Here is a 12,726-nt window from a genome sequence, read left to right on the forward strand (position 1 = left end):
AACCTACAAATGTGCAACAATGCATAACTTATAGAGCATTGCCGGTCTTAACATGAATCGAGGGGAGATGTCTGTAACCCTCTGGTGATGGGGGTTTCTTAGTTTTAACACTTCAAAAAAAGTTCATGGTACAGTTCATAGTTCTTGATCCTGTTAGAATTCTTGATGTGGTCACTGAAACAAGTGATGGCCTGCTGTAAAGGGGGCGCATTCGGAGGTTCAATTACAGACCTCTTGGAAAAGAGCAAGGTTTGGTTTGTTATTTTCAAAAACATTATATCCTTGCATGTGTTGTCACCAATTATTTCTTAGGGGTTCCTGTGCTTTTCTTTTGGAGGTGTGTTTCTTCCACACTTCATTTGTGAAATTTTAGTGAGGCACTGAAGGGTGGCCCCACTCAGGGTATCTATTTTGAAAAAGAGGGTAAAAAAGTGGATTACTGTTCCTGGACACATTCATTTTAATTGGTTGTTGAGCTTTCCCCCTCTCAGTGATTGACTAGAAGTGTGGTGGTAAAGCACTTTTTATGGATTAATCTCGTGAGCATGTCAGTGATTTTAGGCATTACCTAGCATCTTGTGAGCATTGCCAGCCTTCCAGTATCCTAGTGTGTGCATGGGGGTGTCATCAGTGTGGGCAGTGTCCTTCGACCTACACATGAGTGGTGTGATATATAAGGAGAGTTGTGTCATAATTAAACATTGTTTGGTGATTGCAATGTGCCCTGAGTTCACGTGTATTCCCATCTAGTCCTGGCATGTGCAGTGCAATGTGACTCTCCCAAGTGGCTCTAGGTGCCTTGACTACTCCTTTGTTCTAGAGGCTTCTTTTGGGCTAGCTTTGGGCTTCTTTTTATTGGTCTTTGGGCTCTTCCCTAGATTTTTTCATATCTGTTATCTTTGACTACTGCAAGCTGGAGTGTATCGGAAAATTGTTCCACGGCCCCCATGTGATGCAGATATTTTGATGTCTGAGATTAGGATTATTGCTTCGTGCCAATGGTGTGTGCAAGGACTTTGTGTGTTGGCTGATTGCTAGACCTGATACGTGAGTGAACATATCTCTGTGATCTATTCTGCTCGGAGCTGTGTTGGAACTTTTTGGACTCCCTTTTCCATGGCACACACCTCTCCTTCGGATCACCTCTTTCCCAGCTGTGACCAGGGACTTCTTACCAGCAACATGCTTCTTTCATTATTTTGGAGGGGCATGACTCAGCGAGCAAGCTTAGGTTACTTAGAAAATTTTGGGAACAGGAGGGGGCAAAATGTCACTGCATGGAGAGTCCGGTAGGCAAAATGTCTGTCTGATTTTGTGTGGACGTTATGAGGTCTTCACATCAAAACAAGCATACAGGAAACATAGCTCCCGACACTGGAGGACAGCTTAATTATGGAACTAAAAGGGGGACTCCATTTGGCTGAAGGCTGCTAGCTTTCTGGGTGAACTGTTGGGACCACACAACATGAAGAAATTATGGTTCCAGGATGGGTGCCCGAGATTGGGGACCTCTTTTCTTGGAACCCGTCCCAATTGCCTTGTGAGTGTGAGGGACCTGGGTGCCTGCTTTTAAGCACTGGTCAGGGATCCACCATACCCCCAAACAGACTGCCCTCCCCCTGAGGTGTGGCCAGTCAACCTAGCCATGGGGGATCAGCAGCAGAGTGGGGCCTATGCTCCTGCAGGCACCCTGAATGGCAGACTCAAGTGAGGATACCCGCTCAACAGAACACGTACAGCAGCCGTGAACTTCCTGGATACAAGAAAGTCTTGCTTCCCTAATGTTGTCTTGTTGGTCCTTCTTTTGAGTTTTGGGACAGCGAACTTTGAGTTGTGCATGAAATGGATGCTTCTTATTGAGGGTTTTAACTTTCTGCAAATTTGGATTCTGTATCAGTGTGAAGGCATTGCTGCCCCAAAGCTAGCCCTCCCTGTTGTGATTGTGGCCCCATTCCTTGTTGGGCTGGGTTCCCTGTCTATGGTTACTATCACCACATGTTTGTCCAACTATTTGAACCATTTTGTGGTGGTGTGGCTGTGGACTGATTTCCCTGCAGCCGATTGTAAGGTGGGTTTGGGTTTCCCTCGGCTTGGTTTTGTACATGGAGATGATCTGTTCATTATATGCCTTTATCTGGCATCTGTTGGCCATGTGGCCCAGTTTGTGGCAGTAGTAATGTTCTGTAAGGTCTGGCTGCTGCCAACCTCCCCGATTTCTGCAGTTATTGATAGTTTGAAAGCCTCTAAGGTTTTGTGGTAGAGCTCCCCTCAGAACTAGTGTTACCTGCATGCTCATGGCCAAGCCAGCCCCCTCAAGTCCAGACTTTTTGAATTTGTGTTGGACCAGCATAGCAGCATAGCGGTGCCTCTCTGGGCTTGCTACTGTCTTTGTGATAGTGTAATATGTAAGCTTCTACCTCATGCCAGGATTTGGTGTCTAGTCCCACTATGCTGTCCAATCTGCTTTGTATTTCGGTGGACAACCCTTCTTGAGTACACTGTAAAATTATTTGAGCTGGGGCTTTATCAGTACATGGCAGGTCCTGTCTTTTGTCCTCTTCATTCCCTCATCCTATCCAGAAAATCAGTTATGGTTTCCCAGGTTTCAAAGCTTCTGCCATTATCCCCCAACATCTGGGCAGTGAGGAAATATTTCCCTCAGGGCCATCCATATTTGGTGCCTGTACGAATTGAATGTGGCCCTTCCTGCTCGATGTTTGTTAGTGTGATTGCCTGGATCCGAGCTTGGGAGAGCACTGTGGTAGTCTCCTCTCTGACAAGACTATTATGCAGACTTTTGACATCACTTATCAATAGGTTTATTCCTACAGTGTTCTTCTCAAAGCATGAGATCTATTTCCCCACTCCACCCAACAACGGCGGCTATTTGGTTCTCCCTCCTTAGTTCGTGCCTTTCCTCTAAATCCCACCTAGGTTGTCTCCTTTGTTCTGAGCTATGTACTGTACTTTTCGGTCTGTACTTGCCATAAAACTTGCTTTCTCTGGTTTCTTTAGCTACCTGAGCAAACACTGTGGCCCCCTCCTCATCATCAGATCCCAGAGGACTGGCTCCCTTTTCCTCACCCCTGCTAGTTGTGTCACTATCCAGAACTGCTGTGAATCTCCCTGTCACTCAAGTCTGTTTTCATTAGAACCAGTGGGAGTGCATTTTGTCTGTGCCACTGAGATTCTGTGGGCTAAATGCAATGGACAGGGGGTTAAACTTCGGGGAGCTCTAGTGCTGGACTGGGATGATGCTGGGATTGCCTGGTATGCTGGCGTGCTAGTCTGTCATACTTGGACCCAACAGTTCATTATTCAGAAGGGGACCCACCGCCTCCCCCGACCAGTGGATTGGTGTTACCTAATGTAGGGAGATCAGGCACTGGGAAGAGCACCTCCATTCTGCAATTTGGCGGAAGATGTGTGGATGCTTTGCTTGCTGATTGGGGCATAGGATTATTGGTCCGGGCCTCCTCAAATCAAAGATGGCTCATAGTTATAATAGTGTTTTTCTCCTGTCCTTTTTTTGCCCTACTATTTGGTCTGTGTGTGTGTCCTCATGTGTTTGATTATGATAATGTCAAGGGTTCCCTCCTTTGGCCAGGAAAATGTGTGTGCCTTTGTGTGTGTATTCCTTCCATGCAAAACCTGTTAAGTTTAATTGCCTGTGTGTGGAACCTGGTTTGCATGTGTTTTAGCAGCAACTCCATGATAAGTTGGGCATTTTTATAGGGGACAGTGACACTTCTACCTTTTCTGGTTTTAGGGAATCCTAAGTTCTACTGTGGTCATGGGGAGATAGATACACAGGAATTGCCTGTTCTAACTTCTTGCTATGGGCTCAGTGTTATTTACAGATGAATGAACATAAACAATTCACAAACACAAATAGCAATGCATAAGAAGTGTCACAACCTAGAAGAAAGACCAATTGTTAATTCAAACATCATGAAATGCGGACTCAAATAGCAAACTTTACTTTGGTATTAATTAGCAATTGTGAGAAATAGTAACGCCGTCATATGGCACATTGAGTCCTCAACAAAACACAATACTCAGGAACAAACACAGCTGAATTAAATTACCACCACATCAAAAATACATACATTTTCAACTATGATATAGAAAAAAAAACTGACAGAGATTTTTTTTTTGACTTTGTCTGAAATATCTTAGCGCATGCCATCCTGTGTCCAGGGGAGGCTCTGGCAGTACACGGGACAAAGTGAGCCTGAGTCAATATCGGCTCCAGGACAAAGATAACAACAATTTATGCAGCAAAAAGGAATAACTTCTTGGCCATACACAATCTACACCTAATTTCCCAGATCCACATTTTTTTCCCTAATATCCGAATAACATCCTATATCACTCCCAGGGGTCATGTGTTCCATCTGTGTCAAGCCCACTGATCTAAGCGAACAACACCTTTCACTTCTTTCAAATACCAACAGTGTTAAGAAACTGATAGCACTGAGAAGGCCCTTTCAGATGAAAAAAAAGAAGATTTAAATGCCGGCCCTATATCACACCCAGGGCTTCTGAGTACCATCTGTGTCACGTCCAGTGGTGCAAGCAGTGAGGCCTCAAACCCTGTATCACACCCAGGAGACAAGCATACCATCTGTGTCATGCCCAGCAGTCCAAGCAAACAACACCTCCCACTTATTGAGATTCCAGTCCTATATCACACCCAGGGCCGATGCATACCATCTGTGTCATGCCCAACAGTCCAAGAGACAGACACCTCTCACTTACTGAAGTGGCAGCCCAGTATCACACCCAGGGCCTATGCATATCATCTGTGTCACAGGGGACATTATGCATATCATCTGTGTCACAGGGGACAGGCATACCATCTGTGCCATGCCCAGCGGTCCCAGCGACAAACAATCACCTTACCTAGCATGCTGATTATGACAAAAGGTGACCTCCATGGGAACGCGTCCAAGGTCACCTTGCGACTACTGAGCTTGGTCACATAAAATAGGTAACATGACAGATTTCTGTGAATGGCAGAGTGCTCAGCTTATTTTTATGTTTCTTCCTAGTTTGCCATATTCCAAATGCTGGGAGTAGGGCTCTGATGTAGTCTCTAACCCTTCTGATGGTAGCTTCAGGATGGACCTCTGCCCTGCAGATTCAACAGAATTTTCAATCAATTGCGGCATCTGCTTATCTTCCTTGTTTCCCACATATTAATCCGTCCAGGTGGGGCCCTCTTCCTTCTGTCGGTCCGAGGTACCAATAAGCTCCTAGCTGGCTCGCCAAAATGTTGTTCAAATGTGAATTCACTTTGAAAAAACAAAAGACTGGGCATTTGGCAAAACAGGAACAGTTAATTTAATTAAGCATTACGAAAGGGAGTACAGTTACAGAAATGGGGTCTGAGGACTGTCTGAAAGTACCATCAATCTAAGCGGTGTTTTATACATTTCTCTGGGCACCGGAAAACAATTACAGCATTCCTCCTTTAGTAAAGAATGTGAGTAGTTGTCTTGGAGTTGCAAATAAGGTCCCTGATAACAAATGGAGGTGGACCTCTACTTTGTGTGGATACAATGAGGGCCAGTTGGTAACATGTCCAGATTTCCCACATGAGGAGCACAAGATCACAGCGTGTTACTGTGCATGCTTGGTTCTTATTGGCTGAGCATTCCTAATTTCATGTGGCATCTGACTTTATGGTGGTTTGGGAATGCACGCATCTTTCCGGCCATGTGTGATTTATTGGGGCCAATCTTCTGGGGCCATTGTGTTGTTGCAGCACTTATCTGTGGGATTGATCTAAGATTACTGTTCACACGCTTGTCTGCCTGCTACTTGATGCTACACCTGTGACCTATCAATCAGTAACCTTAGGCCTAGGTCTCAGAGCCTGTCAGACCACGTATTTCGGAGTCGGGGCTGATGGAGAGTTCATGATAGGTGAATTTGATAATCAATCAATCAATCAAATAATTTCTTAAGCGCACTACTCACCCGGTAGGGTGTCAAGGTGCTGGGAGGGGGCTGGTTACTGCTCAAAAAGTCATGCTTTTGGGTGCTTTCTGAAGGTTAGGAGGTCCTGGGTCTTGCTTAGGTTGGTGGGGAGGGAGTTCCAGGTCTTGGCGGCGAGGTAGGAGAAGGATCTGCCACCCGAGGTGGCGCGATGGATGCAGGGGACTGTAGCGAGGGCGGCGGAGTGGAGCTGTCGAGTTGGTATGTGGAAGTTGACTCATTCATTGAGGTAGGCCTGTCCAGTGTCATGGAGGGCTTTGTGAGCGTGGACAAGGGTTTTGAAAATGATCCTTTTGTTGATGGGCAGCCAGTGTAGGGATCTGAGGTGGGTGGATATGTGTTGGTAGCGAGGGAGGTTGAGGATGAGACATGCGGCTGCGTTCTGGATTCGCTGGAGTTTTCTTAGAAGCTTGGCTGTGGTCCCTGTGTAGAGGGTGTTGCCGTAGTCTGGTCTGTTGCTTATGAGGGAGTGGGTGACTGTTCTTCTTGTTTCTAAAGGGATCCATTTGAAAGTCTTGCGTAGCATGCGAAGGGTGTTGAAGCAGGAGGATGATATGGTGTTGATTTGCTGGGTCATGGAGAGAGACGAGTCCAGTACGGTTGCGTGCGTGGGTGGTGGGTGTTGGGGGTGGTCCAAGGGTGGTAGGCCACCAGGAGTCATTCCATGCTGCTTTGTTGGGGCCAAAGATGATGATCTCTGTTTTGTCTGAGTTCAATTTGAGGTGGCTTGCTGTCATCCAGTTGGCGATGTCGAGGAGTCCGGCATGCAGGTTATTCTTGGCGGTGGCTGGGTTCCAAGTGAGGGAGATGATGAGCTGGGTGTTATCAGCGTATGAAATGATGGTGACGCCGTGGGGGCGGAGGATGTTGGCAAGAGGAGTCATGTAGATGTTGAAGAGGGTGGGGTTGAGGGAATATCCTTGGGGGACCCCACAGATGATCTTCGTGGCTGTAGACCGGAAAGGAGGGAGGCAAACTCTTTGGGATCTTTCGGAGAGGAAGGAGATGAGCCAGTCCAGGGCTTTGTGGCGAATATAGTGATGCAATGTTGTTTTTATATGTGAACATATCAAAGTGCACATTGACATCAACTTTTCCAATATTAACACCGAAAGAGTCTTATCCCTGGTTGAGTGAGCCATCAGGCCCAATGAGGGAAGATTCTTGGCTAATGTCTAGCATATTTTAAAACAGATGACTATCCACCATGATATAGTACCTTTGTGCACTGCCTTATCCTTATTTGCCCCAGAGAACCCCACAGACATCTGATTCCGATTATCCACTGTTGATCCTTGGTACAATTGATGTAGAAACTCAAGCGTTGGATTTTCTCCTCTTTTTTTGATGGGGTGAAATGGAGCAAAGAAAGCCAGAAGATTAATTAGTTTGGCCAGCATGAAAGCCCACTGATACTTCAGATCCCAATGCAGAGCCGGTATGCGGCATCTGGCATACTTTACAGCCAGGATGCTAAGAGGTCAAACTGTCTCATAGTCACTATAACCTGAATGTCCTGGACTTGCTGAACCAATAGTAAAGCTGGAAACTTCACCATATCCAGAATAGCTCAGATGAATAGGGGCTTCTGCAAAGGAGTCAAGCGTATCTTCAGCACATTGATCGAAAACCTCAAAGATGTTAAGAGGTCCCATGTAGTCTGGAGGTGGGTCACAACTGACTGTGATGAGCCCGCCTTCAACAGCCAGTCATCAGGGGATGGGAAGACTGATATACCCAACCTCTGAAGGTGTGTTGCGACCACCAGTATCACTTTTGTGAACATCCAAGGGAAATTGGTGAGGTCGAAGGGGAGCATGAAAAACTGAATATGCTCTTGGCCTACCTTGAACCTCAGGTAACACTTGTAGATGTGCGGAATAGGGATAACAAAATAGATGTCGTACAGGTTCAGCACTACAATCTAGTTTCCTGGATCCAGAGCTGATGGAACATTGGCCAACACTAGCATCTCAAATTTGACTTTTTTCAGGACAAAATTGAGAGGGTGAAGATCTAGCATCCAGACCCTATTTCTGGCATCAGCACCCTTTCTATGATAGCTTTGGCCAAATAAGCCTGAGCTTTCTGCCTCAAAATGAATAAATGATCTTCTGAAAGCAGCTCTAATGTGGGTCAACTATGCAATGGGTCTCACAGCAATGGCAAGGTGTTTCCATGTTAAATGATTTAGAGCAACCATTTGTCGGATGTGATCCTCAGCCACCCATAGAGGTATTGATTTATCCTGCCTCCTCCAGAGTGGCCATGTGCAGCTGACAGCAAACTAAGTGGGGTGGCAGAATGAGCTGCATGCTTCTGCTGTCTGACTAATTTCCGAAATCAGTCTCCAAAGGACTGGGACGGTTGTATGTTTCCAATGATTAATAATAATTCGCTCTGATATATAAATAAATAAAGACAGGGCAGCAGTGTGTCTTTGTGTTGTCTTTGGGCTGAAACCCTTCTGATACCCCAAAATGATCAAAATCACAGGTGACACTGCTGCACCAGGGCAGAAAGGGCTAGGAAGTGAGCTGCATCCTGCTTTCATTGAAGCAATCCAGTTTCAAGTCTGCCTAATATAAAAAAAAATGGCATATCCATTAGTGATAAAAGGACTTCATCTGAGAAAACCTGTGGATCTCATTCCTTCATGGTGCTTATGTACCAGGTTGGTACTGCCTGCCCTGCCTGAGCAGTCAATAGTCTTCAGCCCAGAATAGATCATGTACTTTTTACATCCTGGATGGTCTGCGCTAAATTGATTCAAACGTTTTCAGGGACTGTCATCAAAATAATTCTCACCATATCCCACAATGCATTTGAAAACCTCCCCAAGAGACAGCTAGCATTTACTGAGTAAAGGCTAAGGCTGGCAGAAGAAAGGGTACTGTCTGCATGTCGCTATACAGTCAGGAGAAGTCATAGAAACTGGGTTTGGATTGAGTCTGCACATTGAGGCCTGGAAATCCATGGGAGGTCTTGAGTTTCTCCTCTTACCTGACCTGCTTAGATGGCCAATCCATTTATCTTCAAAGTAATTTAGAAGTAGGGCCAATTTTGCTTTGTTTTGTGAAAAGTATTCTGATTGTATAATGGAAGTGTGTAAGTCATCCACACACTCAGGAGGTACAAAACACAATGCTCTCATTTTCTTTTGTTCATATTGCAGTTTACTGTTTGATATATATTATGAGTTTGGCAGTTTGACTGCCAGACCTCTGTGGTGGTGCATTCCAAAAGACCGCCATGTTGGTGGTTATACAGACCACTGTATTAAGAGTTGCACAGCCAGGACCACCAAAAGACAGCCAATATCCTGACACTGCCAGAACTCTGGAGGATGGGAATGAGGTGGGATGACCACCCGCATTGCCAGCCTGTCAACTGACCACCAAACCTATTACAAGTCGAAGTTTTCCATGGCAGTCTTGCAATGGTGATGCGAACCGCGGCGGTTGATTGTCCCGACAATAATACACAGCACCACATTGGATAGATTTGAAAACTACATAGCTGACACACATACATACACTCAAAACACCAACCAACCACACTATAAAACACACCCCTCCATACACCACAATCTTTTGCATCTACAAACACAGAAGCCAGAGCAACATTGAAGCAAAACAAACCATAGATCAGGCAGCCCACCATCCCTCACAGCACACATATCACTCACCGCCAACGCACATATTTGCACCCTGTCTGGAACCAGACTGTAGGAGCAAGCACTCAAATCCCAAAGGTAACAAGGGGCCTGAGTATTGCAAGAGCCAGAATGTAGCCACACTGGAAACATCTCAGGCCATCCACAAAACAACTATTGAGAGTGTTCATTAATTAGTTACCTACTTTCACCGATGCAAGTTTCCAAGATGGCAGATGGTCACCCGCTTCTAAGGTATCTACCCAGGTGGTCCATTCTATTTCTCCAATTATCCCATTTTCTCACCCTGAAAGATTTAGTGGGGACCTACATAAAGCTCACATTTTTTTTACCCAGTGCACGTACATTTCCTGTGCAGACCCATAATATTTGCCAAAGACCAATCCACGGTGGCGTTCATACTATCTTATTTGAGCGGAGATGCAGCTACATGATCTATACCTCTTATTTCTCAAAACAATTCCATCCTGTACAATTTTGAAAGTTTTGAATCAGAATTCCTTCGGATATTTGATTGGAGATAGGCATATCATGCTACGGATAGAAAACTAGTGGAATTAAAGCAGGGAAACTGAGATTTAGGGCCTGATTATGGGTTCAGTGGATGGAATTGCCTGTACGCTGAACGTCCGATGCGGAGGCTGTCACCATACTGGCTAACTCAACGCCAGTCAAATTACGACTTTCTAGCTGGCCTGAAGGTTGGAGGTTTCCACCCGTCAGCCCAGCCGGAAAGTGGTGGCAGCATTGTCGCTGGCTCATAATCGAGCTAGCGGCAATGCTGCTGCCTACAGTGTGCTGCAGCACCCTCACAATGCTCACTTTCCACACAGTGAGGGTACTGGGCAGGGGGTTCCCCGACCTGCCCATGTCAAATGAATGGGCAGTGCAGAGGCCTCCCTTTAGCCCTCTGCACCTATTCTCCACCAGCCTTTTTATGGCAGTAAAACTGCCATGAAAAGGCTGGCGAAGAACCAGGTCATAATCAGCAAGGAAGCACAGACTTCAGCACCGCTCTGGCTGGTTTCGACCTCCACCACCGTCAGCCCGTTTGGATCAAATATCATGGCTTAGATGGCAGTAGGTTGACAAGGATGCCCTCCAACCTCGTAATGTGGCATTCAGACCGCCACAACCCCAGAGATCCAACATCCACCGCAAGTGTGGCAGTCTGAGCACCGCCACACATGTAATCAGGTCTTAATTTCCTATATAGTAACATTTTTACAAATTAATTGTGGAAACAAAATGACCAGATAGCAAGCGGGCAGCAATCTTTTACCGAGAGCTCAAAGACGAACTAAAAGATGCTTTGGCCCAAATTCAGAAAAGACCTCAAGAGATATCCCAATTGATTGATTTAGTCCTACAGATTGATCACTGATTAAGTGAGAGGCAATCAGAAAACAGAAGAGATTTTTTGCCCCATCCCCCCAAGATTTGACAGAGTTAAAACTGAAGTCAACAAATCTGCAGACTCTCCCAGTGAATAACCCCTGCAGATTGGCTCTATAAGAGGTCAGTTGTTCAAAGAAGAAAGAGAAAAAAGAAGGTCTAAAAATATATGTATGTATTGTGGTAATGTGGGATATTTTGTGAAAGAATACCCAAAGAAATCAAAGTCTAATTTGTCGGGAAATGACAAATCTCACCAGTAAGAGGAGGTGTCCTGTTGAGAAAAAACAAAGATACAATTCCTGAAACTTCTGAAACTTCCAAAGCCCAGCAAGTAGCAAATACACTCCAGTCTGCAGCTCAACACTTGATAGTTCCGTTTACTGCTAAATATAGAAATCAAGAACTTAAAAATGTTTCAGTAATGATAGATTCTGGGATTATTGAGATATTAGTAGATGTGGTGTATATTGATGACATTTTAATATTTTCAGTAAACAGAGAAGAACATGTAAAACATGTAAGAGCCATTATGCTCAAACTGTATGACAACCAGCTTTATGTAAAAGTGCAATTTGTAGGTTATATCCATGGACGCATCCAAGGTGTCAGATATAAAAGATTAGCTAATTCCTAGAAATGTGAAGGAAATTCAGTTTATTTTTGGTTTTACCAACTTTTATTGGCAATTTATCCACAATTTTTCTGCTAAGGTGAGTCCAATCACTCAATTGTTGAAAAAAGGATTTAAGTTTGAGTGGTCTGAAGAAGCTGACCAGCCCTTCAGTTTCCTCAAAGAATCATTTATCACAGCACCAATTTTGATGCATGCAAATCTGTTAGAAGCCTTTTTTGCTGAGACCGATGCATCAACCTTTGCTACTGGAGGTCTTCTTTCACAATGAAATAAACAAGCTGGTCAATTACATCCTGTTGTCCACCATTCTTGAAAGTTGACAGTTCCAGAAATTAACTACTACATTGCAGATAAATAATTGTTGGCAATTAAAGATGCCTTTCGAGATTGGAGACATTACCTTCTAGGAGCCAAACATGTACAGACAGTATTTACTGATCATCGCAATGTTCAATTTTTAAAATCTGTAAAAATCTTGACACCACGGCAATTATGATGGTCCTTTTTTTTCAGATTTTAATTTTGTAATTACATACAGCTGGGAGCAACTAATAGCAAAGCAGATGACCTGCTTCAGTTGAATTTGGATGAAGAGACTAAAATTCCCAAAATAGAACCTATCATTCCAACCACAAAATGTATATGTGCCACCGAATTTGAAGAAAATACATGAAGCTCTTTCAGAAAAAGAAGTGATAAATTGGGTGAAATTCTTATTATGACCCTGGCGGTCAGTGATAAAGTGGCGGTAATACCACCAACAGGCTGGCGGTAACTACTGCCAAATTATGACCATGGCAGTAAAATCTCCGAAAGAAAACCAATGTACCTCACTGACCGCCAGGGCAGAAACAACAGCCACCATGGCGGTAGCCACCTACAGCCAGGCAGAAGTCAATGTTCTGCCCACCATATTATGACCAGACAACGCGCCACCTTTTCCAGGTCGGTACCAACAACATCAAAAGCCTGGTGAAAACAGAGCTCAGGAGGGAAAGGACTCATCATTGGAGAC

This window comes from Pleurodeles waltl, chromosome 10, assembly GCF_031143425.1.
Source record: "Pleurodeles waltl isolate 20211129_DDA chromosome 10, aPleWal1.hap1.20221129, whole genome shotgun sequence".
Lineage (NCBI taxonomy): Eukaryota > Metazoa > Chordata > Amphibia > Caudata > Salamandridae > Pleurodeles > Pleurodeles waltl.